The following is a 26078-nucleotide window of genomic DNA, read 5'->3' as shown; positions in this document are numbered from 1 at the left end:
ACATTGATGGCATGATGACATCATCCTGCCACACAGCAGGAACATTCTGTCATCCAGCAGGAAAAAACTTTATATATGTATAGAGAGAAATTAATGTGTCTTCATAAGTACATACTATGTATATATATTTGCACTATGGCATATACTTTTTACACTAGTATCTGTATTGTAATGTGTATATCCAGTGGTACGACAGAAGTATTTCACAACTTTTCAACTTTTGGATGACTTTAGTATGTCCTTCTGAATTGTGTTGTCCTTGAATATAATTGGTATAATAACTCATTTTACATAATCTAGATTGTACATCTTTTAATGTTGATGCTGCATTTTTTTACTTTGATATGCAAATATGGTCAGTGATGTAATGCCATCTCTCTCTCTCTCTTTCCATTATAGTTCTGAACAGAACTTGGCACTCATTTTCACAATAGCCAGAAGACTGGGAGTGTCATTTCAAACGAAACATTAGGAAGTGCAAATTAAAAAGTAACTTCTACATGCAAAGAATTTGTTCTAAAATGTTTGCACATTTGTTTATTATATAAATTCTCCTCCCTTTTCACTTTCAATATCCCAGATAACCTCCCTCAGCTATGTCTTTCTTCTCACCTTGGTTTTGCACTTTATGCTGGAACAGACTGTCTAGCTTTTTGTTTTCCCTCAAAATAGTTTTTGTAAGTTCCTCTAACTGCTCCACATATCTGCCTTTATTTGAATATGTGTTGCATCTGATCTTTGTTTGGCTTAAGTCTTGCATGGTAAATTCTTCAATGGCCAAAATATATGTGTGTGTGTGTGTGTGTGTGTGTGTGTGTGTGTGTGTGTGTGTGTGTATTAGTGAAGCAGCATGTAAGCTTATATCATTACATACATAATCTTTATTCAAAAATGTGAACAATTTCAGACATAGCTTTTATTCTGAAAGTTTTGTAAATACATTTTAGGTTAATCTTCTTGCAAAAGCTTAGGTCCAAAATGTCTAAACCTATTTTCCCCCTACCTGCCCATATTTCAATTTTGTTCCACTGAAAAAGGAAAGGGGTGGGGGAAATGATAAGACAAAGAAGACCAGTCCTATAATATTTAAAAGTTTTGACCAAATTTAATTTTTTTTAAAAAGTTGATATTTTGACAGACTTTTTATTTGAAAAACATTAACCAGTTTTTAAATATATAAGCACATAATAAACAAATCACTTATCAGGATGAAGTACTTCTTTGTACTAACTGCAGTTCCTAAATTTCTGACACTTATATGACTAAACAGAATATCTGATTTCTTGATATCAAGATATAGGGCTTATCACTGAGGGCAAAGGTCTTTGCCAAATTCAGTGGGTGATGGTTCATGCTTTTATTTGAAGTTGATATTCTGTTTATATCCAAATTAATCTAACTTCATGCCTTTATAAAATAATACTGTGCAGTCAGCACAATATATGGCTTTAGTATTACTAATTTACTTAGCTTTTATCCCACTATTGGTACTTTGCCTTGGCTTTCTGCCTACCAGAAAAGTTTCAGAAACCTTGTTTTATGATTAACTACTATAAGCATCATGTTTAAAACGATAAATTCTATTTTTCTGGTTTCAACAGAACTTAATTCTACTGGAGTCATTACAGTTATAGTGTATTTCATAGAGGGATAAGGGATCTTTTGGAAAAGGCTTTATTTTCCGCAAGATCAGCGTCTAGACTGGCGCTTTTTTCCGACAAAACTCCGTGCGGAAAAAAAGCGGCAGCCATTTTTATGCTAGTGAAGCGGGGGAGATTTAAATCCCCGCTTCATTAGCAATTGCGATAAGTCTAATTTACATCTCTTTTACGAAAAAGAGATGTAGTCTAGACGTAGCCACAGTGTATAACTAGTACCACAATGTGGTAGCAATTTAACTTAAGTATGTCATTGTATGAGTATGATGTTGCCTAAGGTGTATGCCTGCAGTTAATGAGTGTTTACAAGAACTTCTTATTACATGTTCTTTCTGTGCTAAACGTATGAGTTCATTTTATGTTAAATGACAGTCCTAGATCTTCAAAGGTATTTAGGCACGTAACTTCCATTGGGAGTGACTATTGCATGCATTACTCTCCATTTACATGTAATATGAGAGCAGTTCAAAGACCTCTGTTGCATTTGAGACATATGAACTTAAGTGCTTCAAGGTTAAAAACTCCCAAGTTTGTAAATGTGTGTGCCCCGGATGTGTGGAGCTTCTGAAATGGAAAGGTAAAATGGCATGAAGTTTAACTGTTAATTTGAACTAAGGGGTTTATCTCAGAATTGCACTTCTCTGCCGCACGTAGATGTGGGCAGTTATTCCGGGCTAGTCAGTTTCCAAAATGGCAACAACCCGGGAACATGCTAATGAAGCACGGGATATTTAAATCCCACGCTTCATTTGCAATTTCAGTCACCTTCATTAGCCTCCCTAGTTCGAACTAGGGGGCTAATGTAGATGTACCCTCAGAGAAGAGGGGACTAGACAGGGTTTAAATTCAGCCTAAGTCATCTGGAGCAGAACTCTGGTAAATATTTTCAAAGATGGGACATTTGGTGCCTCCCGTACATTTGAAATCCACAAATTCTGATCCCCAGTGTGCCCCATGAGGCTGAAACCCAGAGCCCCTCTTCCCCTGTGGAGCTAAAACCCTCAGACCTCCCCCCCCCCATGACACACACACACCTCAGAGCTGAAGCCCAGAACCTAAACTGGTGGAAGCCTTGTGGCATCAGGAAATAATCTCTGACAATTTAAGCCCTGAGACTAGGCAAAGTAAAGTATGGGTTTTCAGGGGACTCAGGTATATATTCCCACAAGGAATCTTTTAAAAAAAATCTGCAATTTGATCTGTTCAAAAAATGAAAGAAAATGTCTTCTTCAGAATTATTTTGAGTGCTATAGAGAAGTCATGTCAGGAATAATTTAATATCCAGTATAGGGATAAAGTCTGTTGGAGATAGAGGGGCAGGTCTTTGGCTGGTATAAACGGCTCTTTCTCTATGGAACTATAACTAGTCACACAACCCAAGAAGCATCTTCAAGAAATTGTCCCAAATTTACCTCGTGGCAGAATGTCTATATCTGGCACCACTCATCTTAGCAGTGGCTCTGCTGGGATTACTTTGAAACAATAATTCTCTGTTGCCCATAGTCCTTCTGCAATGAAGCTTTCAAAACCTTCAGTGTCCAGTTAGCTTGTTGAATGGTTATGCAATCCTTGATGGACACTCCACATTTACATTTCTTCTGACAGTTAATTTTTATGGCGGCCCACCCTTGAAGGAATTTTTTTGTCTAAAAAACAACAATCCTTTGTTCTCTTGCAGCTCAGGGGCCTTTGGTTGGCAGGAAACAGGCTCCAGTTCACTCTTCTTCCTGCTTTTGGGCATTCCTAGAGGTTCTTGTGTGTATGCTTTATTTTTACACCATATGTGGTGCTTCAGCTGGCATTAAAGGCACTAAAGAAACCAGAAAGTAGTTTAGGTAGAGACTGTGTTTATAATTATGTGGGCAAGATCAAATAGCTCGTGACTCAAAATCTTGACTCTTCAAAGGTTGCACACCGGTGAGGCTACCTTAGTAGGTGAAGCTTCCCAGAAGATGTCAAAGATCTGGGGATTTTATCTTCATTCCTGGACAAAGGAAAATAAAAACAAGTTTTTAATTTTTTAATAAATCATGCTTGTATCATACTTGCTGGCTTCAAAGCTCTGTTTCTTACCATCTCTCTATCCAGTTGCATACTGGTGCCTTTATTGATTTAAGCACAGTATCTTTTTTCTCCTCTTGCCTGGCTCTGGCAAATAGACACTATGTACTGTAACAGGTGAAGGTTGGATAAATACTTTTTTTTTATAGGAAAGACAAATGCAATTTGAGTCAGAAGAAAACTGGCTTTCTTAAGTGTTTCTCAAAAGCAAACCTTTGGCAAGCTAAATACTTGGCACAAATCAAAATGGTAACTGGACAACAGGTTTCAGAGCAGTGAAAGGAAAGCTTTTCTTTCAGCTAGTGTGTAACAGCCTGGGTGCTGATACTTCTCATACTTTTGAATCACTTTTAAAGTGATCCCCTAGAACAAAACTAAAATTACTGAGAGATCCTGGTTCTCACACTGAAATTAAACAAAGAAACCCTTGTCACAAACACCCTAGTTTGATCGAGGCTACAAATTAGAGTACTTCAAAGTGACTAGTTAAAAAGCCTTGTTTTTAATGTCTCCCTTAAAAATATTCAGGCTTTTTTTAATCTTCAGTAACTAATTTTGGCTACGTTTGCTGGGAGGATTAACTGGTTAAAGCTAGAAAATGTAATATTGACAAGTATTTTGGTCACATTTGAACTAGGTACATTCAACACCTCTCCATCCAAATATGTACAGGCAGTCCCCGAGTTACGCGGATCCGACTTATGTCGGATCCACAGTTACGAATGGGGCTTTTCTCGCCCCAGAGGACGGGAGTGGCGGGACACCCAGATGCGCCGCAGTCCGCCGCCCCCGTCCTCCGGGGCGAGAAAAGCTGCTCCCCATCTCCCTGGTCTGCAGGGAGACAGGGAGCAAAGCCTCGGAGCACGCCCGCAGCGGGACAGCTGCAGCGCGCCTGGGCTGTCCCGCTGTGGGCGTGCTCCGCAGCTTTGCTCTCCGTCTCCCTGGTCTGACCAGCAGACCAGGGAGATGGGGAGCAAAGCCTCGGAGCACGCCAGCAGTGGGATAGCTGCGGCACGCCTGGACTGTCCCGCTGCCCGCGTGCTCTGCGGCTTTGCTCCGCGTCTCCCAGGTCAGGAGACCAGGGAGACGGAGCAAAGTCGTGGAGGACTTGGGCGGTCCCGCCACCCCCGTCTCCCTGGTCTGCTGGTGGGAGTGGGGGTGCAGCTAGTGCCCCCCCCCCAGCAGACCAGGCTTTTCTTGCTTACCCCTGGGGTAGAGCAGCTGGGGGCTGCTGGGTTGGTCCTGCAGCGCTGCTCCGGACCAACCCGGCAGCACCCCAGCTGCTCTGCCCCAGGCGTCCTGATTCAGCCGCTGCTGGTCAGTTTCAGCAGCGGCTGAATCAGGAAGCCTGGGGCAGAGCAGCTGGGGTGCTGCTGGGTTGCTCCAGTAGCGCCGAGGAGCTGCGCTACCGGAGCAACCCAGCAGCACCCCAGCTGCTCTGCCCCAGGCGTCCCCAAGTCAGCCGCTGCTGAAACTGACCAGCGGCTGACTACAGGAAGCCCGAGGCAGAGTTGTTCTGCCCCAGGCTTCCTGGAATCAGCCGCTGGTCAGTTTCATCAGCAGCTGACTTGGGGACGCCTGGGTTTCTTAAGTTGAATCTGTATGTAAGTCAGAACTGGCGTCCAGATTCAGCCGCGGTTGAAACTGATCAGTTTCAGCAGCGGCTGACGCCAGTTCCGACTTACATACAGATTCAACTTAAGAACAAACCTACAGTCCCTATCTTGTACCTAACCCGGGGACTGCCTGTACATGCCAAATATTGCCACCATTCAGGGCTGGATTAACTCTTCTTGGGGACTGGGGCTATTAGATTTTGTGGAGCCCCCAAGGCTTTGTTGTTGGGCCAAAATGAGGGGTTCAGAGTGTGGGCTGAGGCAAGGGGTTGGATGTGGGAAAGAGTGAGGGTTCTGATTTGGAGTGTAGGCTGTGGGGTGGGGATGAGGTGTTTGGGAATGATCTTCACTTTTGGCAGCCTGGAGATCTTTTTTCAGGGCCCACTTTAGGCTGCAGCCCCTAAAATCCTTTTCTTAATCTGGCCCTGCCACCAGTGCTTAAATACAAACTGTCCTTTCTTTGCCATATCTAAATGGAAGACCACAGTTTAAAAATGTTCTTAGTCTGAAATTATTGCTTTGTGGGTAGGATGTTATTTTCTTTAAAGACTCTTTTTAGCGCCTTCTAGTACTGTAGTGTTCATCACCATAACAGATGCAACTAGACCATCCTTCCCTGTGAACACAGATCCCATTTTAGGGATGTTAAATAACTTTCCCACACCTAAAGAGGGAATAAGTGGCGTAGCCAGGACTACTTTTTAGTGGTCTGATCTATACAGGCTCTGCAGTGAAGTCAAAGGTCAGTTAAAGGTCTTTGTCCTGATGTCCAAAGCCTTCTATTGGCTTGGTCCTAGATGCATGAGAATCACCCTGTTCTATCACCCTGTGCTGCCAACTATCCTCAAGTCTCCCTCTCTGGAGGACAAAACTATCATTGCAGCTAGATCAAATGTGGTATCCTCATCCCCATAAAACAGGTGAGCAATAAAACAGCAGCGGTTTGCCACTGCTGTTATATTTACACCGCTTCCTGCAGCTCCCATTGGCCAATGAGAGCTGCAATCACCCATACCTGTGGAGGTGCAGATAAATAGCGTAGTGGCAGCCTGCCCGGGGCTAATCCTAAGGAACTGGATCCAGCCTGTGGGCTGGTATTTGCCCACCTCTGCCATAAAAGAAGATGACCACATTCATCACAGTTTTCAGAACTGAATGCAAAACTCAGTTCTTTATTTAGATTTCCCTCCATCTTTATATGCTGCACATACACTCACCTACCTGGCCAGCTCTATAAATTAATCCAGCTATTTCTCTGACTGGCTGAGGTTCAAAGGAGAGGTTAATACTTACTTTTATTTTTTAATATGTAGGCAGATAGCAATATAAATATTGAGGTGAAGAAATGGCAGGGGATGGGTATGTACTGCTGCAGTAATTAGGCTTCCTTTCTTGATGAGAGACACAGGGGACCATGAGGTGGGATGATTATAGGGGTGTTCTGAGGAAGAGGGAGTTTCTTCAATATTTGGAGATGAGAAGTCCCAACCTCCATGCGAACCTGCAGGATTATCCCACTGCCTGTTCATCTCTATGAGCAGAACAGCTCTTTTTGATGTTGTTTGTGGCTCACAAGACCTATACTCTGCAGGGTCTTCTAGACGCACATACTGGGCAACCATAAAAAAACACTACTTCTGCAGAATTTAAAACTTTCTGATTCTGGATATGGGAGAGCACAAGAACTTATTTTTTGGTAATTTTAATTTTAAAATGTCCTTCTGTATGTAAGCAGAGTATGAGTGAGCTCTCTCCTGCCGCTAATGATGAGGGGAAGACTTCTGGAACAAGCAATATTTGCATATATACACCTATTCTGTGTGGGTGTACAGCATGATGGAGCTGCTTTACCAAATGATTTTATCTAGTGTTGGATTACAAATCACTTGGTACAGAGTGCAGGGATAATGATATGTTACCCTAATTGTATGACTAAATGTCAGCAAAACTGTACTTAGCCTGTCCTGACAGAAGGGGTTACCCTAAACTGAACTGTGCTTGCTAAGCAGGGAGTAGGAATGCCAAAGCACAGGCTCTAGAGAGATTCCTATGTGGTGTTTCCCCTAAATAATGCTGCTGTGTAGATGCATCCTAAGGTACCACAGGACTCCTTGTTGTTTTTGCAGATACAGACTAATATGACTACCCCTTTGAGATGTTTAAATGAAATAGATTGTCTTGTCTGCACTAGCAGTGAAGTTGCCCACTCCCTGTTGATAGCTGATTAAATGATAGAACCTCAGAGTGTGACAATGGTAGCAGAGGACATGTTGCTCAACGATTCCTTCACAGCATGGGAAGTGAACTCATGTGAACTCCCTTCTGAACTCAGGGGTCTTCACTTACCAAGGATATCAACTAAAAGTGTGGTGCAGTGGACGGAGATGGGGATGGTGTCTTAAAGGAACACTTGTTTTGTTGGACTTCCATACTATAAGATAAGAAACTGGGGCAAAAGATGCTGTCCAACATATTTTGACGTGGGTGGGCTCATGATCATATGCTTTCAAATCATGCTTGTGGTGTTTTCCCAAATTAACACTGAGTTTCCTTCCCCTGTTTGTTAAAAGTGTTCTTTGCTGTATCCAGACTTGGGGCTTGTACGTGGGGAAATACTGACTCATGCCCTGAGTAGTGTTTAATTTTCCCAAATTACTTGGTGGGGGCTAGAACTGGTTCTGTTTTCTATTGTGTAGAGAGGAACCCAGAGATAACGAGCCCAGCCTTTGTTGCTGCTGACTTCACCTGGGAGAAGTTGCTGGTTGCAGCCAAAACTTGGAGTAGTTTAGTGGTAAAATTTTAATAAAATATAGCATAAAGAGAAGAGTGAACAGAACAAAAGCATCACATAAACCATTCCCACAGAAACCCCATAAACTAAAATACTGTACAGCAAAGCTTTCTATACAGTCTTGCCATAAAATAATTCAAGCAGAGAACAAAGACAAGAGAAAAATACATGAACTTTCCAAACTCAATAAAAGTCAAGATTTATCAATGGGTTCTCAGGAATGGCTGATTTCACAAACACATTGAGAGCTAGCTTCTGCCCTACTTTGATCCTTGTGCAATTCCATTATTTTAGGGGTATTGTGCAGCATGTAAATAGAGCAAGATTTTGTCTTGCATACATTTGAGAAGAAAATTGGCCATAAGCCAAATTTCTCAGATTGGGGAGAGGTGAGTTAAATTTAAATAACCTTGTTACACAAGTAATCCAAACCTCCAGGGTTATGTGAAAATATCTGCAGATCCTGCTGTGATGTGTATATAATATGATGGCTCCTCAGATATTAGCCCATTGAGGGTAAATGCCCCCACTCGCCAGTGGTTTCCCCTTCAAGACTATTCTCAGACTCTGTGGTTCACAAGGGTGAAGACTTCGATTTTTCTGATCTAACATCTCACACAGACTTCCCTCTTTATACCTTAAAAATTCCTATCCTTTCCTAAATATCAATATATACAGAAATGAGTACTCACATTTAAAGTTCACTGAATTTCAGCTTCTGCTAATAAACACCTCCTCTTCCTTTTTGGAAATAATGACATCATAAGGACTGAGTGTCTGGAGTAGTTGGCAGTTAGTACATACTTGAACTAACAGCCCTAGGTGGTAGCTGGTTACAAACTCCAAACTTTTGTGGCCTCACAAATTCAGTTGAATTAGAATCTCTTAAACCCATTTCTCATTCTTTTTTCAAGTCATCTGCAGACACTCTGGCATGATCTACACTGCAGTGGAAGATCAAAATAAGATATGTAACTCCAGCTATGTTAATCACGTATCTTAAATCAAGTTTCTGTGCTGTCCACACAGCGGGTGGTTGATGGGAGTAAACACTTCCATCAGCTTCCTTTACTCCTTGCCCTCTAAGTTTGATTTAGCAGGTCTTCACTAGATCCACTGAATCAATCCCCAGAAGATTGACTGCAAGATTGTTGCTCTTCCATGTAGTGAACACGTGGTCTCTGAAATTACAATGCCAAACTGCAACACTAAGATCCTATTACTACATGCAGAATTCCCTTCTCTGATACACACTTTCAGTTCCTTTTTGGACTTGTTCTGTATACCAGATATATTTGTCAATGAATGGCTTAAAAATTGGACCACTATTGTTTATGCTGCTTTTCCCCAAATACTCTTTTTCATGTAGGCATTCTAGTCAGCTAATAGACCCAATCCATCTCACAAAGACTTTGCCTCTTACTACCTTAAAAATCCCACTCTTTCCTGGGGGAGCCTAAATTTAGCTACATGCAGAAATGAATACTCACACTTCAAGTTAACAGAAATTCAGCTACTACTCATAATGCTGCTATTTGAACAGTGTTATTACACTAGGATCAGAGCAATCTTTCACTAATAAGAAAATGTTTCTGTGTGAATTCAGAATTACAAAAGGATCCAAGGTCATTTAGAGAATTAAAAAAACCCACATTTGTAGCTTTTTAGCTTGTGAGGTTTTTTTTTTTTTTTAAATTATTTAGTCAAATACTCACAGGCAAGCAAAAGATCCTTAACTCATGGAAACTAAAATAGATTTTGTATATTCATCCACTCTTATTCCAGGATTCTGTTCTCCAGAAGCAAACCTGTAAAGACTATGCCTTCGCTGTGTTCTTATTAATTACTTCAGTGTATTTATTAATACAATCTTCTAGTAGTCTCAAGCTTCAATTTCACTGTCAGGCACCATATCATGGTGGAGCAAATAAGTCAAGTTTTCATTCACATTTTCAAAGAAAACATAATGCAAATTTTAGTGGAATAGGTGGAGTTTGTTTCTCTTTTGCAGTATACTGCAAGGGTACGTCTAGACTGCAGGCTTTTGTTGACAGAAGTTTTGTCAACAGATACTGTCGACAAAGCTTCTGCCGACAAAGAGCATCTAGACTACATCCAGTTCTGTCAACAAAGCAAGCCGCTTTGTCGACATAACAGTTAAAAGCATTTTCGGAAAAGAGCGTCTAAATTGGCATGGACGCTTTTCCGCAAAAGCACTTTTTGCGGAAAAGCGTCCGTGGCCAATCTAGTTGCGTTTTTGCACAAAACAAATCTCAGCTGTCTACACTGGCCCTTTTGCCCAAAGGACTTTTGCCCGAATGGGAACAGCATAGTATTTCCGCAAAAAGCACTGATTTCAAACAGTAGGAAGTCAGTGCTTTTGCAGAAATTCAAGCGGCCAGTGTAGACAGCTGTCAAGTGTTTCCAGAAAAGTGGCTGATTTTCCGGAAAAATTGTCCAGTCTAGACACAGCCAATAAGTATCTGATTCAGGTTCCGTTCTATCTACTGTTATAATATAAATAATAATCCATTCTATTTAAAAGATCCTGTTGCCACAGAGACTGCCTTGGTGTTACACAGATTATCTGACATCCCTCCTCTCCTCTACATTTTATTCTCCCTGTTTAAAACAAGAGCGTATATAAATACAGGCAGTACATCTAGGCTCTCTCCTTTCTCCATCACTTCAATGTATGTCTAGGAATCAACAATACAGGATATTGATGCCTTATCTCTTATGTTGCTGGAAATGGCAAGATCAGGAGCAGAGGAACAACCGATTGCCCCAAGATCACTTTTTTGCACTATATGATTAATGAAGTGTGGCCCTGTGTTTTATGGAATTGTTACAGCTAAAGGGTAGTAACCACTTTTAGCATGCTTTCAACTTTTGTTTTCTTACATGTTTTTAAATTAAAGGCAACATGTCTCCATGTGAAAATAATTAAGAATTTGTTGCCAACAAACCATCTTTGTCTGCAATCTATTTTTTAACTCTGTCAACTAGTGTCCACCGCAAAGAGATGTGTATAGTTTTGAAAAATTATAAAGAGACTTTTGTTCAGGTTGCTTCATCTATAAGGTAAGAGTGTGAAATCCTGACTCCAGAAGTCAATGGCAAAACTCCCATCCATTGCCAGGGAACCAGGATCTTACTGCAAGAGCCTTACTTGTTTGTTGCTATTTTCCAGTTTAGTCAGCAGATGGCAGTGTTTTACTTTTCATCTGTACTTCACAGAAATTTGTATGTGGAAAGCACTTGCTATTCTTTTATTCCAATGGATGTTACCACTATGCAGTACATATTCTAACTGGAAGCTCACAGAGATTTCATACCAGATCTTTTTTCATCATGATTAAATACTTATTCAGTCACCACCATAATTTTAAAAGCAGATTATTTTTTTGTTTGCTATACTCAAACTACTGCACTGGCCCTGTCCCCACCAGACTCACAATCACATGTAGAAAGAAACTCATCTACTTAAAAATAGAAACAAATATCTATTATAAACTGAATTGTGTACACTCATTTGCGAATATCTTTTTTTTTTCAGTTTCAAGTCTATGGTATAGAGCAGTGCATCAATACTCAAATCTTAAACTTACATTCTTGAACCAAGGCCTAATCAAAACTATTTTAAGCGAATCTCAGTCATATAATTTGATAGTAGGCATTACAAGTAAAAAAAGAGGGTCTTTCCATGCCTGAGAATGTTTTTCTTCAATATATTGAGTCCAAACCATCCTACATTCAGTCCTTATGGAAAGATTGACCACTAATGCATTCAAGGTCAGGAAGACCTTGTGCTGTCTGGTGCATAAGTGGCAATTCTGCAAAACAGTTCCATCTAGGGATACACATTCCCATATACATTCTGTATCTCGTTTTGGACTTCATTTGCATACCAGACTCTAGGCAAAAACATGGCCTAAAATGCAGTTGAATTATGGCCATATTAAGACATGCTGAGGCTCTTTCGAGGGGTGGGGAACTTTTTTTGGGTTGGAGGCTGCTGACCCACAGAAAAATCAGTCAGGGGGCTGCACACAAGTAAGAAGGCAAAAAAAAAAAAAAAATCAAACCAAACAAAAAAACCCCAACAATCCCCCAAACCCTCATCAATGGGGCTCCTGACTGAGAAGGAGAAAGATACTCCCCACCAGAGCCTCGTGGGGCCCAGGCTAGTACATTTTGTGTGCTGCAGTCCCTAAATTGGCATGGGCTCCCCAATGCTAGGAAGGCAGCCCTGAACCTCGGGGGCCGGATCCAGGCAAGCTTGGGGACACACCCAGCCCCCTGGCCTGAGGTTCCTCACCCCTGCCCTAAGCTATGTCAAGTTTGAGGTCCCATAGAATTACCAAAATGTGTATTGTTCTAACAGAAAGGACAATGAAAATAGAAATAATCAAGGTTTATATTTTCATATATACCAGTACATAGGTAAGGATGCAGCTAAAAACAAATAATCTAGCTAAAACATATCTTACAATAAGCTTATTTGCATATCAAGTACCTTTACATGAAAATACTTTATGATTTCTTACTTTGCATATATGAAAACACCAACACAAAAGCAGTTACACAGTTTAGCATTTACTAAATGGAAGAGGCAATACAACATGCACTGTGTGTGTTCTGTGCATGACATAAACATTTAAAACACTTTCTTTTTGTAGTTTTTTGAGAGCAAAGTCACTGATGACATCATCCAATGATAAGGTATGAAGGTATAATTTTCTATGCACATAAGGCTTATTGCAGACAGCTTTTCTTGTAGCATTGTTGCCTGCAGTTCATTCTTGATCTTTTTGAGCCTTGTAAATGACCTTTCTCCTGAGGAGTTTGTTACTAACAGACTCAAAAAGGGCTGCAATATTGATTCTACATTAGGGAAAGCCAATTGAATCTTAGCTCGGATGACGATTTAAATGTGGCATAAATGTTTTTTTATGAGAATAATTGTGCTTGATATAAGCATAAAGTGTTTTATTTCACTAATGAGATTAACATCCATGCCATTAGGATAGTCTTTCATCAGAAGAGTTATATCTTCACACAACTGTTTTTCTGAGGCATCTAATTCAACCAAAAATGAAAAATGTTGTGTAACATTTTTGTATACGATTGCTCTTTTCTTCAAATTGGTTTCAAGTTCATCCACCATAGATGTAAAGGATTTCTTTCAAAACTTGTCTCTGGGAGAAAGCCTTTCATCAGCATCAGGTGAATCACCATCATTGATTTATTTTTTCCTCATTCTTCTTTTATTCACACACTTGTGATCTATATCAGGTAGGTATTCTTTTGTGTTGAGATCAATTTAATCAAAATGTTCTCAGGTTTCTTTTAAGAAGTGATGTGTAAAGCTTGGTACATGTACTGAGGGCTATCTGTGGATCCTATAGGGCCTTCCTGGTTTTGTGGAACCGATCTAATGTAAAAATAAAAATTACAATATAAAGAATAAGGAAAAACATCAAATATTAATTGACTAGAAAAGTTCCCAGGTAGTTTTTTTCTTTTTTTTTTAACTTCCTCAGTTATTAACTCAGCAATACAAATTCTATATTTTTGAAAAGCACGATCTGTATACATAAACACTCATGCACATGCACAAAGATCATTACAGAAATATTGGCATATTATGGAGGAATAAAACATGTTCATTAAAAATAATGTATGGTAGCTGTTTACAAAGGCTGCAAATCATGTATTTGCATAGAAATATTGCAGAAGTGTTCAACTGTACTTACAGAAGTGTTCAACTGTAGTAACGTATGTAGATGAACCAACAGTACCCCTGTTCTTGGCACAAGGAGGAGGAGGGTGGCCAGTGGTTTTTTTTTTCTCAGTATTGGGACGCAAAGTCTTTATTAAATGGCTGAATAATAAACTGATTAAACTGTTAAGAATGCACACACCATAATATTTAATCTCATATTATCCCAAACACTAATGTTAAAATTGTACAGCTAGTCTAGGGAAGTTGTCAAATACATGATCTCTTTAAAAGGCTTGTGAAACTAAGTGAAAAGAAAAGCAAGGCTTAAAATCTTTCTTTCTTTCTTTCTTTCTTTCTTTCTTTCTTTCTTTCTTTCTTTCTTTCTTTCTTTCTTTCTTTCTTTCTTTCTTTCTTAATAGAATAGCTGGCTTGAGTGTAGGAGGTGATCACATTGTGCACCTTCTATAGTTCCTAAAACATGAGAACAAGAATATTCAACAGTGTGTATATCTGATATGGCAGCAGAGCAATTTTGCAATTCATACAACTTTTGATAAGGTTTGCAACTTGTAAATGGCATTAAACCTTACTGATGTTAATGGCTGAATAGTCCAAATTTACGAAATCTTGGGTATGCTAATTTTTACAGCCAGCATTGACTCAACAGTACCATCGGCATCAGGGGAGCCGAAAGCCTTGCCAGGTCCCTGGGCAAAAGGGGGCAGTTCTGTGCTGTCAGAAGGGGTGGGGCCTCAAATATAAGGGGTGCATGAGGGGCAGCAAACCCACAGCGCTGCCCAGATTGTGGCGTTCCTGACTCCCAGCCCTCAGCGCTGCCTGGTGCACGGTGCTCAGACAGTAATTTAAAGGGCTTGAGGCTCAGGTAATCACTGTTGCTGCACTGGTGACATCTGGGAATCCCTGGTCCTTTTGAATCATCAACCCCAAGGCAGATGCAGTCTGTGCCCTCTCCTGTAGTGGGCCTGATTAGAAAATCCACATTCCTCACTTGTCCAATTCTGGATTAAACAAAACCCTTTAAAAAGATCAAATCTAATGAATACTTGTCCTGCATTTTGCTTTTCTAAAGCAGCTATTGCAGTTATGTTGAAGTACAAAGGATGATTTAAAACAAAAACATTGAAGATAGTCAGGCATCCATGTTTTGTTTAGAATAGTATTTGAAGGGTTTGTGGTTTTTAAATCCCAGTTACTAAACTTTCATCATGAGCTGAAGAAAATGGTCTCCTTTGGGAGGGTTTACGAGAGAGCCTTTGCCCTGTTGTTGAGAAGGCTGCATCACCATTTCCCTCAAGTCTAAAAACGAATGATTTTAAATACACTAACTGAAGATTTTTCCTATTATAGCGGAGATATCATGACTTATGCCATCTGAGAATCTAAGCCAGTGTGCCAGGCGGTTGCAGCTGTTATGGTGATTCCTGGAAAGAGAATCTGTCTTGGATAGCATGTCCTATTCTATAAAAGGTTTCATAAATGAATATTAATGCAGTGAAACTGATCCAGTAGCAAGCAGGGAACCAGTGAAGATTGTGGAACACTCTTTAGCTTACCCTATTTAGATGATGGCATTGTGAACCAGCTGTAGTTTCTTCAGCTTTGTCTGCTCTAACAACAGTAATCAAGCCTTTATGGAAAAATCCTTCAGAAAGTAAGTTTGTCTGTAAGTTTTTGGTTATCCTGTAGAGATGATATCTCAACTATAGAATTTGACAGAATGCTACACAAATTTTAGGACGGGAAACCTTCTCTATTAAATTCTGACTGTTTCTAGTGTAACCTTTTTAGAATTCTATTGCTTTTATCCCCACGAAATTTATTCCATTAACCTGAACCTGCAGAAGACATGGAAAATTGCACCCAACTCATGGTGATTGGAATACTGAAGTGTCTGCTTAGTTTTTTTAAACATTAAATATTTATACAATGTTTCAATTAATTAAACGTTTAGGTGGGCTTGAACCAATCCCCCTGAACTTTTGGATGATTGAGGGCTAGCCACTGCTTCAGACCTGGCCTTTGTGGACCATCTGTTGATCCCTTTCAAACAAGAAATTTTGTCTTTTTAAAGTCTGAAGAGTAAAAACGTTAGAGAAATTCACTGTAGTTCTCATCATAGCTCATTTGTAATTTAAATAAAAGCGGAATGCATTTTAGATACCAAAGAAGGGAATAATGCATCAGTGCTTCATAGTAACTCCGGCTCCAGAGCATAATAAACTTAAACACATAACCAAGCTTATGCTCAAGTGCTCTGCTGTCAAGACATAAATATTAGAGCTGCCTGAAAAACATCAAGGGTCAAATTGTGGCAGAGACTGGAAAAAATACCAAGCAGGTATGAGTGTCACCACCAACAAAGAGAATCATATCACGGGGAAAGGCCAATGCTTGCTCTTTGTTATTACCTTTCAGCAATGGCTAAGTGGTCGGCCACCTGGCTACAATCATCTAGGTTGAATGGGTAGGAGGCTAGCCTAGATGGATTATGCTTTCAAACAAACTGTGATGAACCTAAATGGGAAACTATCATTTCAATCTAGCCCTTCCCTGCTCACCTATCACCCCCTAAATTGGATACACATTAACATCCCCCTCTCCTAGCCAATGGAGCAAAGGCACAGAAACTCTTGGAAAGACCTAACATAGCAAGTAATCTCAATTATACTTTTAAACAAAATTATAATTGAGTGTCCAGGGCACTTTATATGTGTGAGCAGGATCTGAAGGAATGCATTCCATACAGCTATTTGGAAGGGGCAAGAGACCCTGGGTGCATCTATGAAATATAGTTTTCTCTTGCTTTGCTTAGATTGTGTTAGAAATTCAGTGGTATTTTGCTCATGGTAATCAACTTAATTTGTGCCCCAACCCCAGCTATGTTTTTATTAAATGCAGGGATAGCAAAAATATGGTTATTAGTGTTTGTAATTTTGTGGGAATACAGAAAAAGAGGACTGCTACATTGCTCCAAAGGAAAGGGCTCACAGTTAGAATCTTGCTAATGCAGGGGCTCAACTTTCAGAACCCTATGAGGGGTAGGGGGTGAGGGAAGGTTATTCTGGTCAGGAGGCTTTCCCCTGTCTGGATTGATTTGACCAGTCCCCCTGCCCCCCTCCCTCTGTTCAAATAACAGAAATAAATAGGCATCATTAGGTGCCTCTCTTCTTAGGTTAATTGTGTTGGAGTTGCATTTATTCTACCCTGCCTGCTAAGTGTTGAAATCACTGGGAGCTGAAATTATTTGAGACTGATGGGCAGAAGTCATAGAATCATAGAATAGTAGGACTGGAAGGGACCTTGAGAGGTCATCAAGTCCAGTCCCCTGCCCTCATGGCAGGACCAAATACTGTCTAGACCATCCCCGATAGACATTTATCTAACCTACTCTTAAGTATCTCCACAGATGGAGATTCCACAACCTCCCTGGGCAATTTATTCCAGTGTTTGACTATCCTGACAGATAGGAACTTTTCCCTAATGTCCAACCTAAACCTCCCTAGCTTCAGTTTAAGCCCATTGCTTCTTGTTCTATCCCCAGAGGCCATGATGAACAAGTTTTCTCCCTCCTCCTTATGACACCCTTTTAGATACCTGAAAACTGCTACTAAGTCCCCCCTCAATCTTCTCTTTTCTAAACTAAACAAACCTAATTCCTTCAGCCTTCCCTCATAGGTCATGTTCTCTAGACCTTTAATCATTCTCGTTGCTCTTCTCTGGACCCTCTCCAATTTCTCCACATCTTTCTTGAAATGCGGTGCCCAGAACTGAACACAATATTCCAATTGAGGCCTAACCAGTGCAGAATAGAGCGGAAGAATGACTTCTCGTGTCTTGCTCACAACACACCTGTTAATGCATCCCAGAATCATGCTTGCTTTCTTTGCAATGGCATCACACTGCTGACTCATTCAACTTGTGGTCCACTATAACCCCTAGATCTCTTTCTGCCGTACTCCTTCCCAGACAGTCGCTTCCCATTCTGTATGTATGAAACTGATTGTTCCTTTCCAAGTGAAGCACTTTGCATTTCTCTTTATTAAACTTCATCCTATTTACCTCAAACCATTTCTCCAATTTGTCCAGATCATTTTGAATTATGACTCTATCCTGCAGATTAGTCGCAACCCCTCCCAGCTTGGTATCATCTGCAAACTTAATAAGCGTACTTTCTATACCAATATCTAAATCGTTGATGAAGATATTGAAGAGAGCCGGTCCCAAAACAGACCCCTGCATAACCCCACTTGTTATGCCTTTCCAGCAGGACTGTGAACCATTAATAACTACTCTCTGAGTATGGTTATCCAGCCAGTTATGCACCCACCTTATAGTAGCCCCATCTAAGTTGTATTTACCTAGTTTATTGATAAGAATATCATGTGAGACCGTATCAAACGCCTTACTAAAGTCTAGGTATGTCAGATTCACCGCTTCTCCCTTATCCACAAGACTCATTATCCTATTAAAGAAAGCTATCAGATTGGTTTGACATGATTTGTTTTTTTACAAATCCATGCTGGCTGTTCCCTATCACCTTGCCACTTTCCAAGAGTTTACAGATGATTTCCTTAATTACCTGCTCCATTATCTTCCCTGGCACAGAAGTTAAACTAACTGGTCTGTAGTTTCCTGGGTTGTTCTTATTTCCCTTTTTATAGATGGCACTATATTTGTCCTTTTCCAGTCCTCTGGAATCTCTCCTGTCTCCCATGATTTTCCAAAGTTGATAGCTAGAGGCTCAGATACCTCCTCTATCAGCTCCTTGAGTATTCTAGGATGCATTTCATCAGGCCCTGGTGACTTGCAGGCATCTAACTTTTCCAGGTGATTTTTAACTTGTTCTTTTTTTATTTTACCTTCTAAAACTACTCCCTTCCCACTAGCATTCACTATATTAGGCATTCCTTCAAACTTCTTGGTGAAGACCGAAACAAAGAAGTCATTGAGCATCTCTTCCATTTCCAAGTTTCCTGTTACTGTTTGTCCTTTCTCACTGACCAGTGGGCCTACCCTCTCCTTGGTCTTCCTCTTGCTTCTAATGTATTTATAAAAAGTCTTCTTGTTTCCCTTTATTCTGGTAACTAGTTTGAGCTCATTCTGTGTCTTTGCCTTTCTAAGTCAGAGTCAAGAAGTGGATGACAGAATATGGTGACTGAGAGCCAACAGGGCGGTGGCAGAGAGATGTGATAAGTGACCAACAGGGGGCAGCAGCATGGTGAGTGGCCAGCAGAGTGGTGGTGTAGAGGTGTACTGGGTGGCCAGCAGGGTGGCAGCAGAGAGGTGAGATGAATGCTAAAATGGGGCTTAGGCATCTTGATACATCATGGATCCTACTCCATCGTCTGTGGCAGCCTGAGAGGGCAAAGGCCCTTCAGTCTATTTGCCCTGACAAACGAGGGGGCTAATGGATAAATGGTTTGAGAAGAGAAATGGCTGGAGTAATTAAATTAAAAAGTCCTAACCGATGTGAATAAAAGGTGGCAGTTGAAAATAGTGGCCAACAATAGACTAGTTAAGAGGAGATTGGCTGCTCTGGCTTTCAGAAAGGAGTTGGTTTTATTTGGGCCTGGCTTACACACCAGAAAGGGGAGCTATTTGTGTGTGTGTGTGTGTGTGTCTTCATATACTTTTGAAACTTGAATTGAAGTTAGGGAGACAATGAAAAAATAGTTGATTTCACCCCCTCACACACACATACACACACACTTCCCTTATGTCTTTTAAGGAGCTTTTGAGAAACCACTCTGCCATTCTGCTTTGTTTTGGCACCCTTTAATTCTCATACTTCTCATTGCCCCCTACTTTGCCTGGATACAACTAAAATTGTTCATGATGTGACCAGGGATGGTGTGTTTTTGGAACAGGAATCTGCAGTCCAGTAAATGGTGCCAAATGGAACTTGCAGTCCAGTTTGAACCACAAGCAGAATAGGGCTTTGATATGTTTATATCAAAGGACTAGTAGCTGCTGTTTGTAACTGGACCATCTATCAGTTGTTCCAGTATAATGTCATTTACTCTTTTTTTCTTCAATTTTTTTGCTTTTCAAGCAGATCTGTTAGCTTAATAAACTATTTAAACACTGAAATTATGTATGTGCCAGTCAGTCACCCAGTAGTTCCCTGCATTCTTCTGTCTCCACAAACTCCTTCTGTCAGGTGGGGTTTTCCCAAGATGACACTTCCTGGGGTACAAACTCTCTCTCTGCATGCCATCTTCAATGTTTTATATATGTGATGGTTTGTTTCCAGCAGAAAGCTGCTTTTCTTCACCCCACTCTTTTAAAAACAAACTTTAAGCCATTCCCAATGTAAACATATTTTATAGTGAGAATTACTGCTTACTCTCTCTTTTTTTTTGTTCAGCTATTTGCTTCCCCATTCTGGTTTTGATGAACACTGCATTGAAAAATTACAAGAACCAAGTGTATTTCATTGCTTACTTTCTTCAAATGCATTACCAATGGATTGCAGAACAGCTGTGTAGGCTACAGAGCAGTGCATGGGCGAAGGAATAGAAATGAGAAATTTCTCTTGGGCTTTAGTTTTGCTAGATAGTTTATCTTTGTAGCATCCCTAACAAGGATGTTAAGGCCACGTCTCCACTTGCTGTGGCAGAGATTGATCTTCTGACTTTTGATTTAGCAGGTCTAGTAAGGACGCGCTAAATCAAATGCTGAGGGCATCCCTGGTCAATGCCGGTTCTCTTTGCAGTCATGAGTAATAAGGGAAGCTGATGGGAGCATTTGCTCTCATCAGCCTTCAGCTGTGGAGATGGGGCCAATCTTGGCTTCAGATATGTTGACTCCAGCTATGTTATGGAATTGTATACCTTAAACCAACCTTCTGAGTGTAGTATAGATCTGGCCGCAGTGTATGTCTACATTGTAGGTGGGTGTGTGCTTCCCAGCTAAAGCAAACACACTTACACTAGCCCCCCGAGATCAAACTAAGGGTGTCGTGGAATGAGGAGTAATGGTAGTTCGAATTAGGATCTTTAATTTGAACTACCTACTCCGTGCCACGTGTAGCCACGGGCACGGAGTTCGGACTAAGGGGGATTTAAAAATGGCGGCACCCGGGAACATGCAAATGAAGCCCAGGATATTTAAATCCTGGGCTTCATTTGCAACTCCACTTGCGCTAATTACCCTACCTAGCTCGAACTAAAGAGCTAGTGTAGATGTACCCTTATAGGATGTGTCTAGACTGCATCCCTTTACCGTAAAAGGGATGCAAATTAGACACATCGCAATTGCAAATGAAGCAGGGATTTAAACCCCCTCCCCGCTTCATTTGCATAAAAATGGCTGCCACTTTTTTATGGCTCGGAGCTTTGCCGGAAAAAAGCGCCAGTCTAGACACGGATTTTTCGGAAAATAAAGCCTTTTCCGAAAGATCCCTTATTCCTCTTAAAATAAGGAATAAGGGATCTTTTGGAAAAGGCTTTATTTTTCGAAAGATCCGCGTCTAGACTGGGGCTTTTTTCCGGCAAAGCTCCGAGCCGGAAAAAAGCGGCAGCCATTTTTATGCAAAGGAAGTGGGGAGGGGGGGATTTAAATCCCCGTTTCATTTGCAATTGTGATGTGTCTAATTTACATCCCTTTTACGGAAAAGGGATGCAGTCTAGATACAGCCATAATGTTTATCCAGAGTCCTCACATGAAATGTGGGAAACATAGGTTCAGTTCTTCGCTCTGCCAGAAAGGGAGACAGGATCGCCTTCCTCTTGTCTTTCCCTCTAGTAAAGAGGGGGAAATTGAGCCTCAGTCTCTTACATTTGAGGTAAGTGTGTACACTACCAATGTTATAAGGCAATCACCACCATCTTGGGCTGTCTGGTGTGCAGCAAAGAAAGCAGCTAACTCACTCCCACAAGAAATACATTCAGTGTGTAAGTATGTGTAGAAGAGGGGTTCCCCTTTATGGATTGTCAGCTGGGATCAGTGTCTCTCTGCAGCTCTGATTTAGGGGCCTGTTTCTGAGCGGCATGGAGTTTAGCGCATACCTCTCTCCTTCCATCACCCATTGGTTAACTTAGGTGGCTCTCAGCCTAGCAAACTGGCTTTGTGGATTGCCAAAATGCTTGGCTCTTGTCATTCATTGCATAGGGAGCCCAACGGTCTAAATCAACTTTGTGGATCAGTGTTGTTCCTATGATTTTAATAGGCACTTAGAAGTTAGGCACAGGGATGCTCAGTGTTGCAACCCCCAAATCCTGCTATGGATCCAGGCATAATGTCCAGAAGAAGGGTCCATGACTCTCTTCACTGAAGTGGAAGAAAGGTTCCAAAATGGGATCTATGAGTTTAAATAATAATTAGTATTAGAATTATTATTGGCTTCCATGGGTGTAAGTAAGGAAGATGTTCCAAGAATTAAAATATCTGTATAGCATGTATTCAGATGCCTCAGTGGATTCACCTTTGAGGAAAAATAGCATCACAGACTTCAAATTTAAACTCTTTGTATTTTGGAAAATGCACAGAAAGGAAAATAGATTAACATAGAACACTGGATATAAACTTTCTTTCGATTTATCTGTAAGAGTTAAATAGTACATGTGAAACAAGTGTATGGGAAAGCATTGTAGACTGGATTGTACTCTAGGTAAGCTCTCATTTTGTGCTATCTCTGTAGTAACAGTGCTCAGCTTTGTGACGCAGAGGTTGTAATGTGCAGTATAACTCCTAGGAACTGCTGGTTTGGATTAACAGCTCTGCATTTATAGCTCAACAATAGGCGTGTGTGGGATAATGTCATCCACACTACAGTAATTTTTTCAAGCTACGTGCTTTCTAAAAACAAATAGGATGGAAGGCTGGTTGTAGAAGAACAACAGGACATTGTTAGCTTTCATTTTTTTTCAACACTCACTACATGAGAACAGGTAATAATCACCCAAATTTGACACTTGGCTAATACTTATATTATACATAGCACATTCCTTTAGCATTGCCAAAAGGGAAAAGTATGTGGTTTTGACACACTTATTCACATGAAGTCATCAATTTCATAATAGTTCTTCATTTCTAATATGTGCTTCTTCTCACTGCTGACATTATTGTGTAGCTTCCCACACTGCAAACAGAAGTTCCATATTTTATTTAAAACCATATAGTGCTGTTTCTCTTGAGGTCAAGGCAAAGATCACATTAGGGAATCTAGGATTATGTAATTATACCTTAGCAACCACTTATACCATGACATTGTGTAGTGTAACTTATAAGGAAGTCTCCTAAAAATAACCCTCTCTGTCTCTAGAATCACCAGGGCATTTCCATGGAATTGGAATGTTGGTTTTCACTTGCCAGTCACAGCATTGTCTGTCAGTCATGTGTTATCAAGAAATTGGATTGGTAACAGATTGCAGAGGGCAACATGTGTGAGCTGTTATCTGGCACCCTTAATGGATTAAGGCTGAAAATTTCACTAGTCAAATAATAACACTTTCACAAATAAATGTGAACATACTAGCTCATGAGTATGCAGGGAAACAAAGAGGCTGGTGTGTGGCCCCAGGCATTCTGGAAAAGGTCTAGAGATCAAGATGCATCATTTACTCATTTGTGCATGTGTCACAATTGTTATGGTTACAATGACAATTACATCACTAACCATCACAAACTAGTCACATATTTAGTAGAAGGGATAATTTTTGGTGTGGAAAGAGGCCAGTCAGAAAATGGTTACATTATTACCATTTGGCACCATTGTGGTAATAATGGGGGTCTATGTGTCTGTCATTTCTATCCCGAGGGAAGAATAGGCCCTATGTTGGCATATTGTCTGATAATATCATTGGCAGTGTTTTTCACCGATGATAGCTTTAGCTCCCACCTTTAATCAACCAACTGAGCAGAACTTCAGGAGAGCATGGAGGGAAAGCTAAATAAATCCCTTGTTTGTCTATTCTTTGCTTTTTCCATTGCACCATGACTTACTGCAAAAATGTCTAGAAAACCAACAGTTGTGTTTTTACTGTAGTTTTCTGATATTAATTTAAACATACCCTCTTACATAAAGTTGACTCTCAGCTAAAGAGGAAATCATGACATGAATGATTTTATCAACACGCACCAAGTAAATGCAACCTGTAGCATACTGCTAGAAGGCACTCATTGCAATATAAGAACCTCTATAGCACAGAATGCTGCAGAGGTTGCAGCCATTCCATTGGGTGGCTTTGTTCCACGGGCAGAGTAACTTTCTCAGATCCTGTGGTATCCATGTATTGAATAATGAACTTCTCAGCTAAGCCATCCCAGATAATCCAGTGAGGCCTCTATACATAGAAACCAGGCTGTGATTTTTAAACCACCCTGTGGATTTTCAAAAACAAGAGTACCTCCGTTCAGTTCCATTTAAAATAGAGAGGCTGTCATTTGCTAGTAAATTCAATATGATTTTTAGAAAAGGGCAGTGTGCCGCTTTTTTACAAAACCATCTGGGATCTGGAAGCCTTATGGACCATCCAGTGCCCATTTTGTGTAATTTTTGTGGTCATTCCACCAGCATGTAGAGACAAAGTGTAATCAGAGAGAACTTGCTGACATATGAGTCCAAAAGCTTATTTTATTTCTTTTTATGTTCCATGAGTTTAAAAACCCCATTCTTTAAAATCCGTTAATTTCAACTATTCAAATACAAGGTCGTTCTGCCTCTACAGTCACAATTCCTCTCCTCTCAGTTCTATGGAAGGTTAGAAGAAGAATAACTCCAATCAAGCATTTCTTCCAGTGAATTACAGACAAAAAATGCCCATCCTGGGTCACTAAACTATAAAAATGAGCAAAAATGATATAAAAGCCTATTACAGGTAGCAAGAGAGACTGAAGACAATATCCATGACGTACTGTTTCTGCCGCTTCATTCCACGCTAGAGACTATTGTTGAGAATGATCTGCTTCACCAGGTACCTGACTGCCCTGCTTCTAGTGTCACTGCAAAGACTCTCTGCATCGAACACAGTATTCATTGCTTCCCCCCCCCCCACAATAAATCAGAAAGGCTCCATTGGAGCTGTGACAGTCTGTGCAGTCAGTCTGTGCTTCTTCATTTCATGTAGCATCTGCTATCCATACTCAGGCCTGTTGATGGCTCTATGCTGGGAGAGAAAGGGAGTAGAGGGAGAAACTGCTTTGGGGCCTAGCGAATCGAAAGGGCCCCGAGTCCTGGGCCCTTTAAATCACCACCGGAGTGCTGTATGGCACACTCCCGGTGGCTCTGAGGGCTGGGGCAGGGTGCACACCATGGTCTGGGAAGTGCTGAGGGCTGGCTGTCACTGCCCTGCCCCTTCCACCCAATATCCCATACCTCTTGGGAGCATGGAGTGGGGGTTCCCCACACCTTGCCCAGAGATTTTGTGAGGCTGTCAGCTCTTCTATCCATATCAGCTGCCAGTGCTTCATGAGGTTAAAAAACAGAGGGGCCTGTCCAGCTGTGGTTACTGTAGAACTCTGCTGTGGACACTGTACCCTGCAGGCCAATTTGCTTCCGACATGCAGAGCTTCTGATTAGAGCACTTGTTTACAGATGCCCACCAGCCACTGTAGGTGCCTAAATCCCAGAACTAGACCACACTGAGATCACCAAACTCCCACTCAGCTGTCCCTGAATCCTGTAGATACCGAAAATCACTCTGCGCTGACAGTTTTGCAGTACAGTTCCCGAGGCAACAGTGGTTCTGCTTCTGAGCTGCAGTCCCACTCCAGGCCTCTGGATGGATGCCTAAGCCCCAGAGTGATGCGCAAACCAAGGAAAGATGGAGGAGTTCCTCTTCTAACTCATCTGTGAGGCTGGATCTGGTAAGCATGCTTGCAGCTCTCCTACTGGACTGGGCCTCCACAGACGAGCTTACACCAAACAACAGGGTTAAGGTACTCACCTGCAGTGTGAGAGACCACTGGTTTAAGATCCCTTTGGCCTGACGGAGGGATAGGCTTTACCATATCTCAGATGTGTGCCCTATTCATTGAGCTATGGGATAATCTGATATGGTTTCCTCAGTTTCTCCCGTGGAAGCTGTTCCACTGGGGATAAAAAAATGAAAGAGTCATTGGGCCAAAGAGAGACAGACAGAGAGCATGAGAACGACTGTGTGGCCTGGAGGTTTGAGACCCAGGACTAATCCTCCTGCCCTGATTACTTTTAAAAAAATGAGCTCTCCAGAGTGGAACCAAGGCATCAGGCAAAACTGTGT

At 41.0% G+C, this 26078-nt stretch overlaps 1 long non-coding RNA gene across 1 annotated transcript in view; it reads right to left on the bottom strand.

Annotated features, from left to right (window-relative positions):
• Positions 1 to 1080: 1080 nt before the first annotated feature.
• Positions 1081 to 26078, bottom strand: part of LOC142829672 (uncharacterized) — a 43230-nt gene continuing 18232 nt past the window's right edge. Inside the window, exon 2 of the long non-coding RNA XR_012904364.1 lies at positions 1081 to 3642. This is a non-coding gene — a long non-coding RNA (uncharacterized LOC142829672). The remainder of the gene's footprint in view (positions 3643 to 26078) is intronic.

This window comes from Pelodiscus sinensis, chromosome 5 (assembly GCF_049634645.1).
Source record: "Pelodiscus sinensis isolate JC-2024 chromosome 5, ASM4963464v1, whole genome shotgun sequence".
Taxonomy (NCBI): Eukaryota; Metazoa; Chordata; order Testudines; family Trionychidae; genus Pelodiscus; species Pelodiscus sinensis.
Note: the sequence above shows the minus strand (reverse complement) of the source record. Positions and strands in the feature narration are given on the sequence as shown.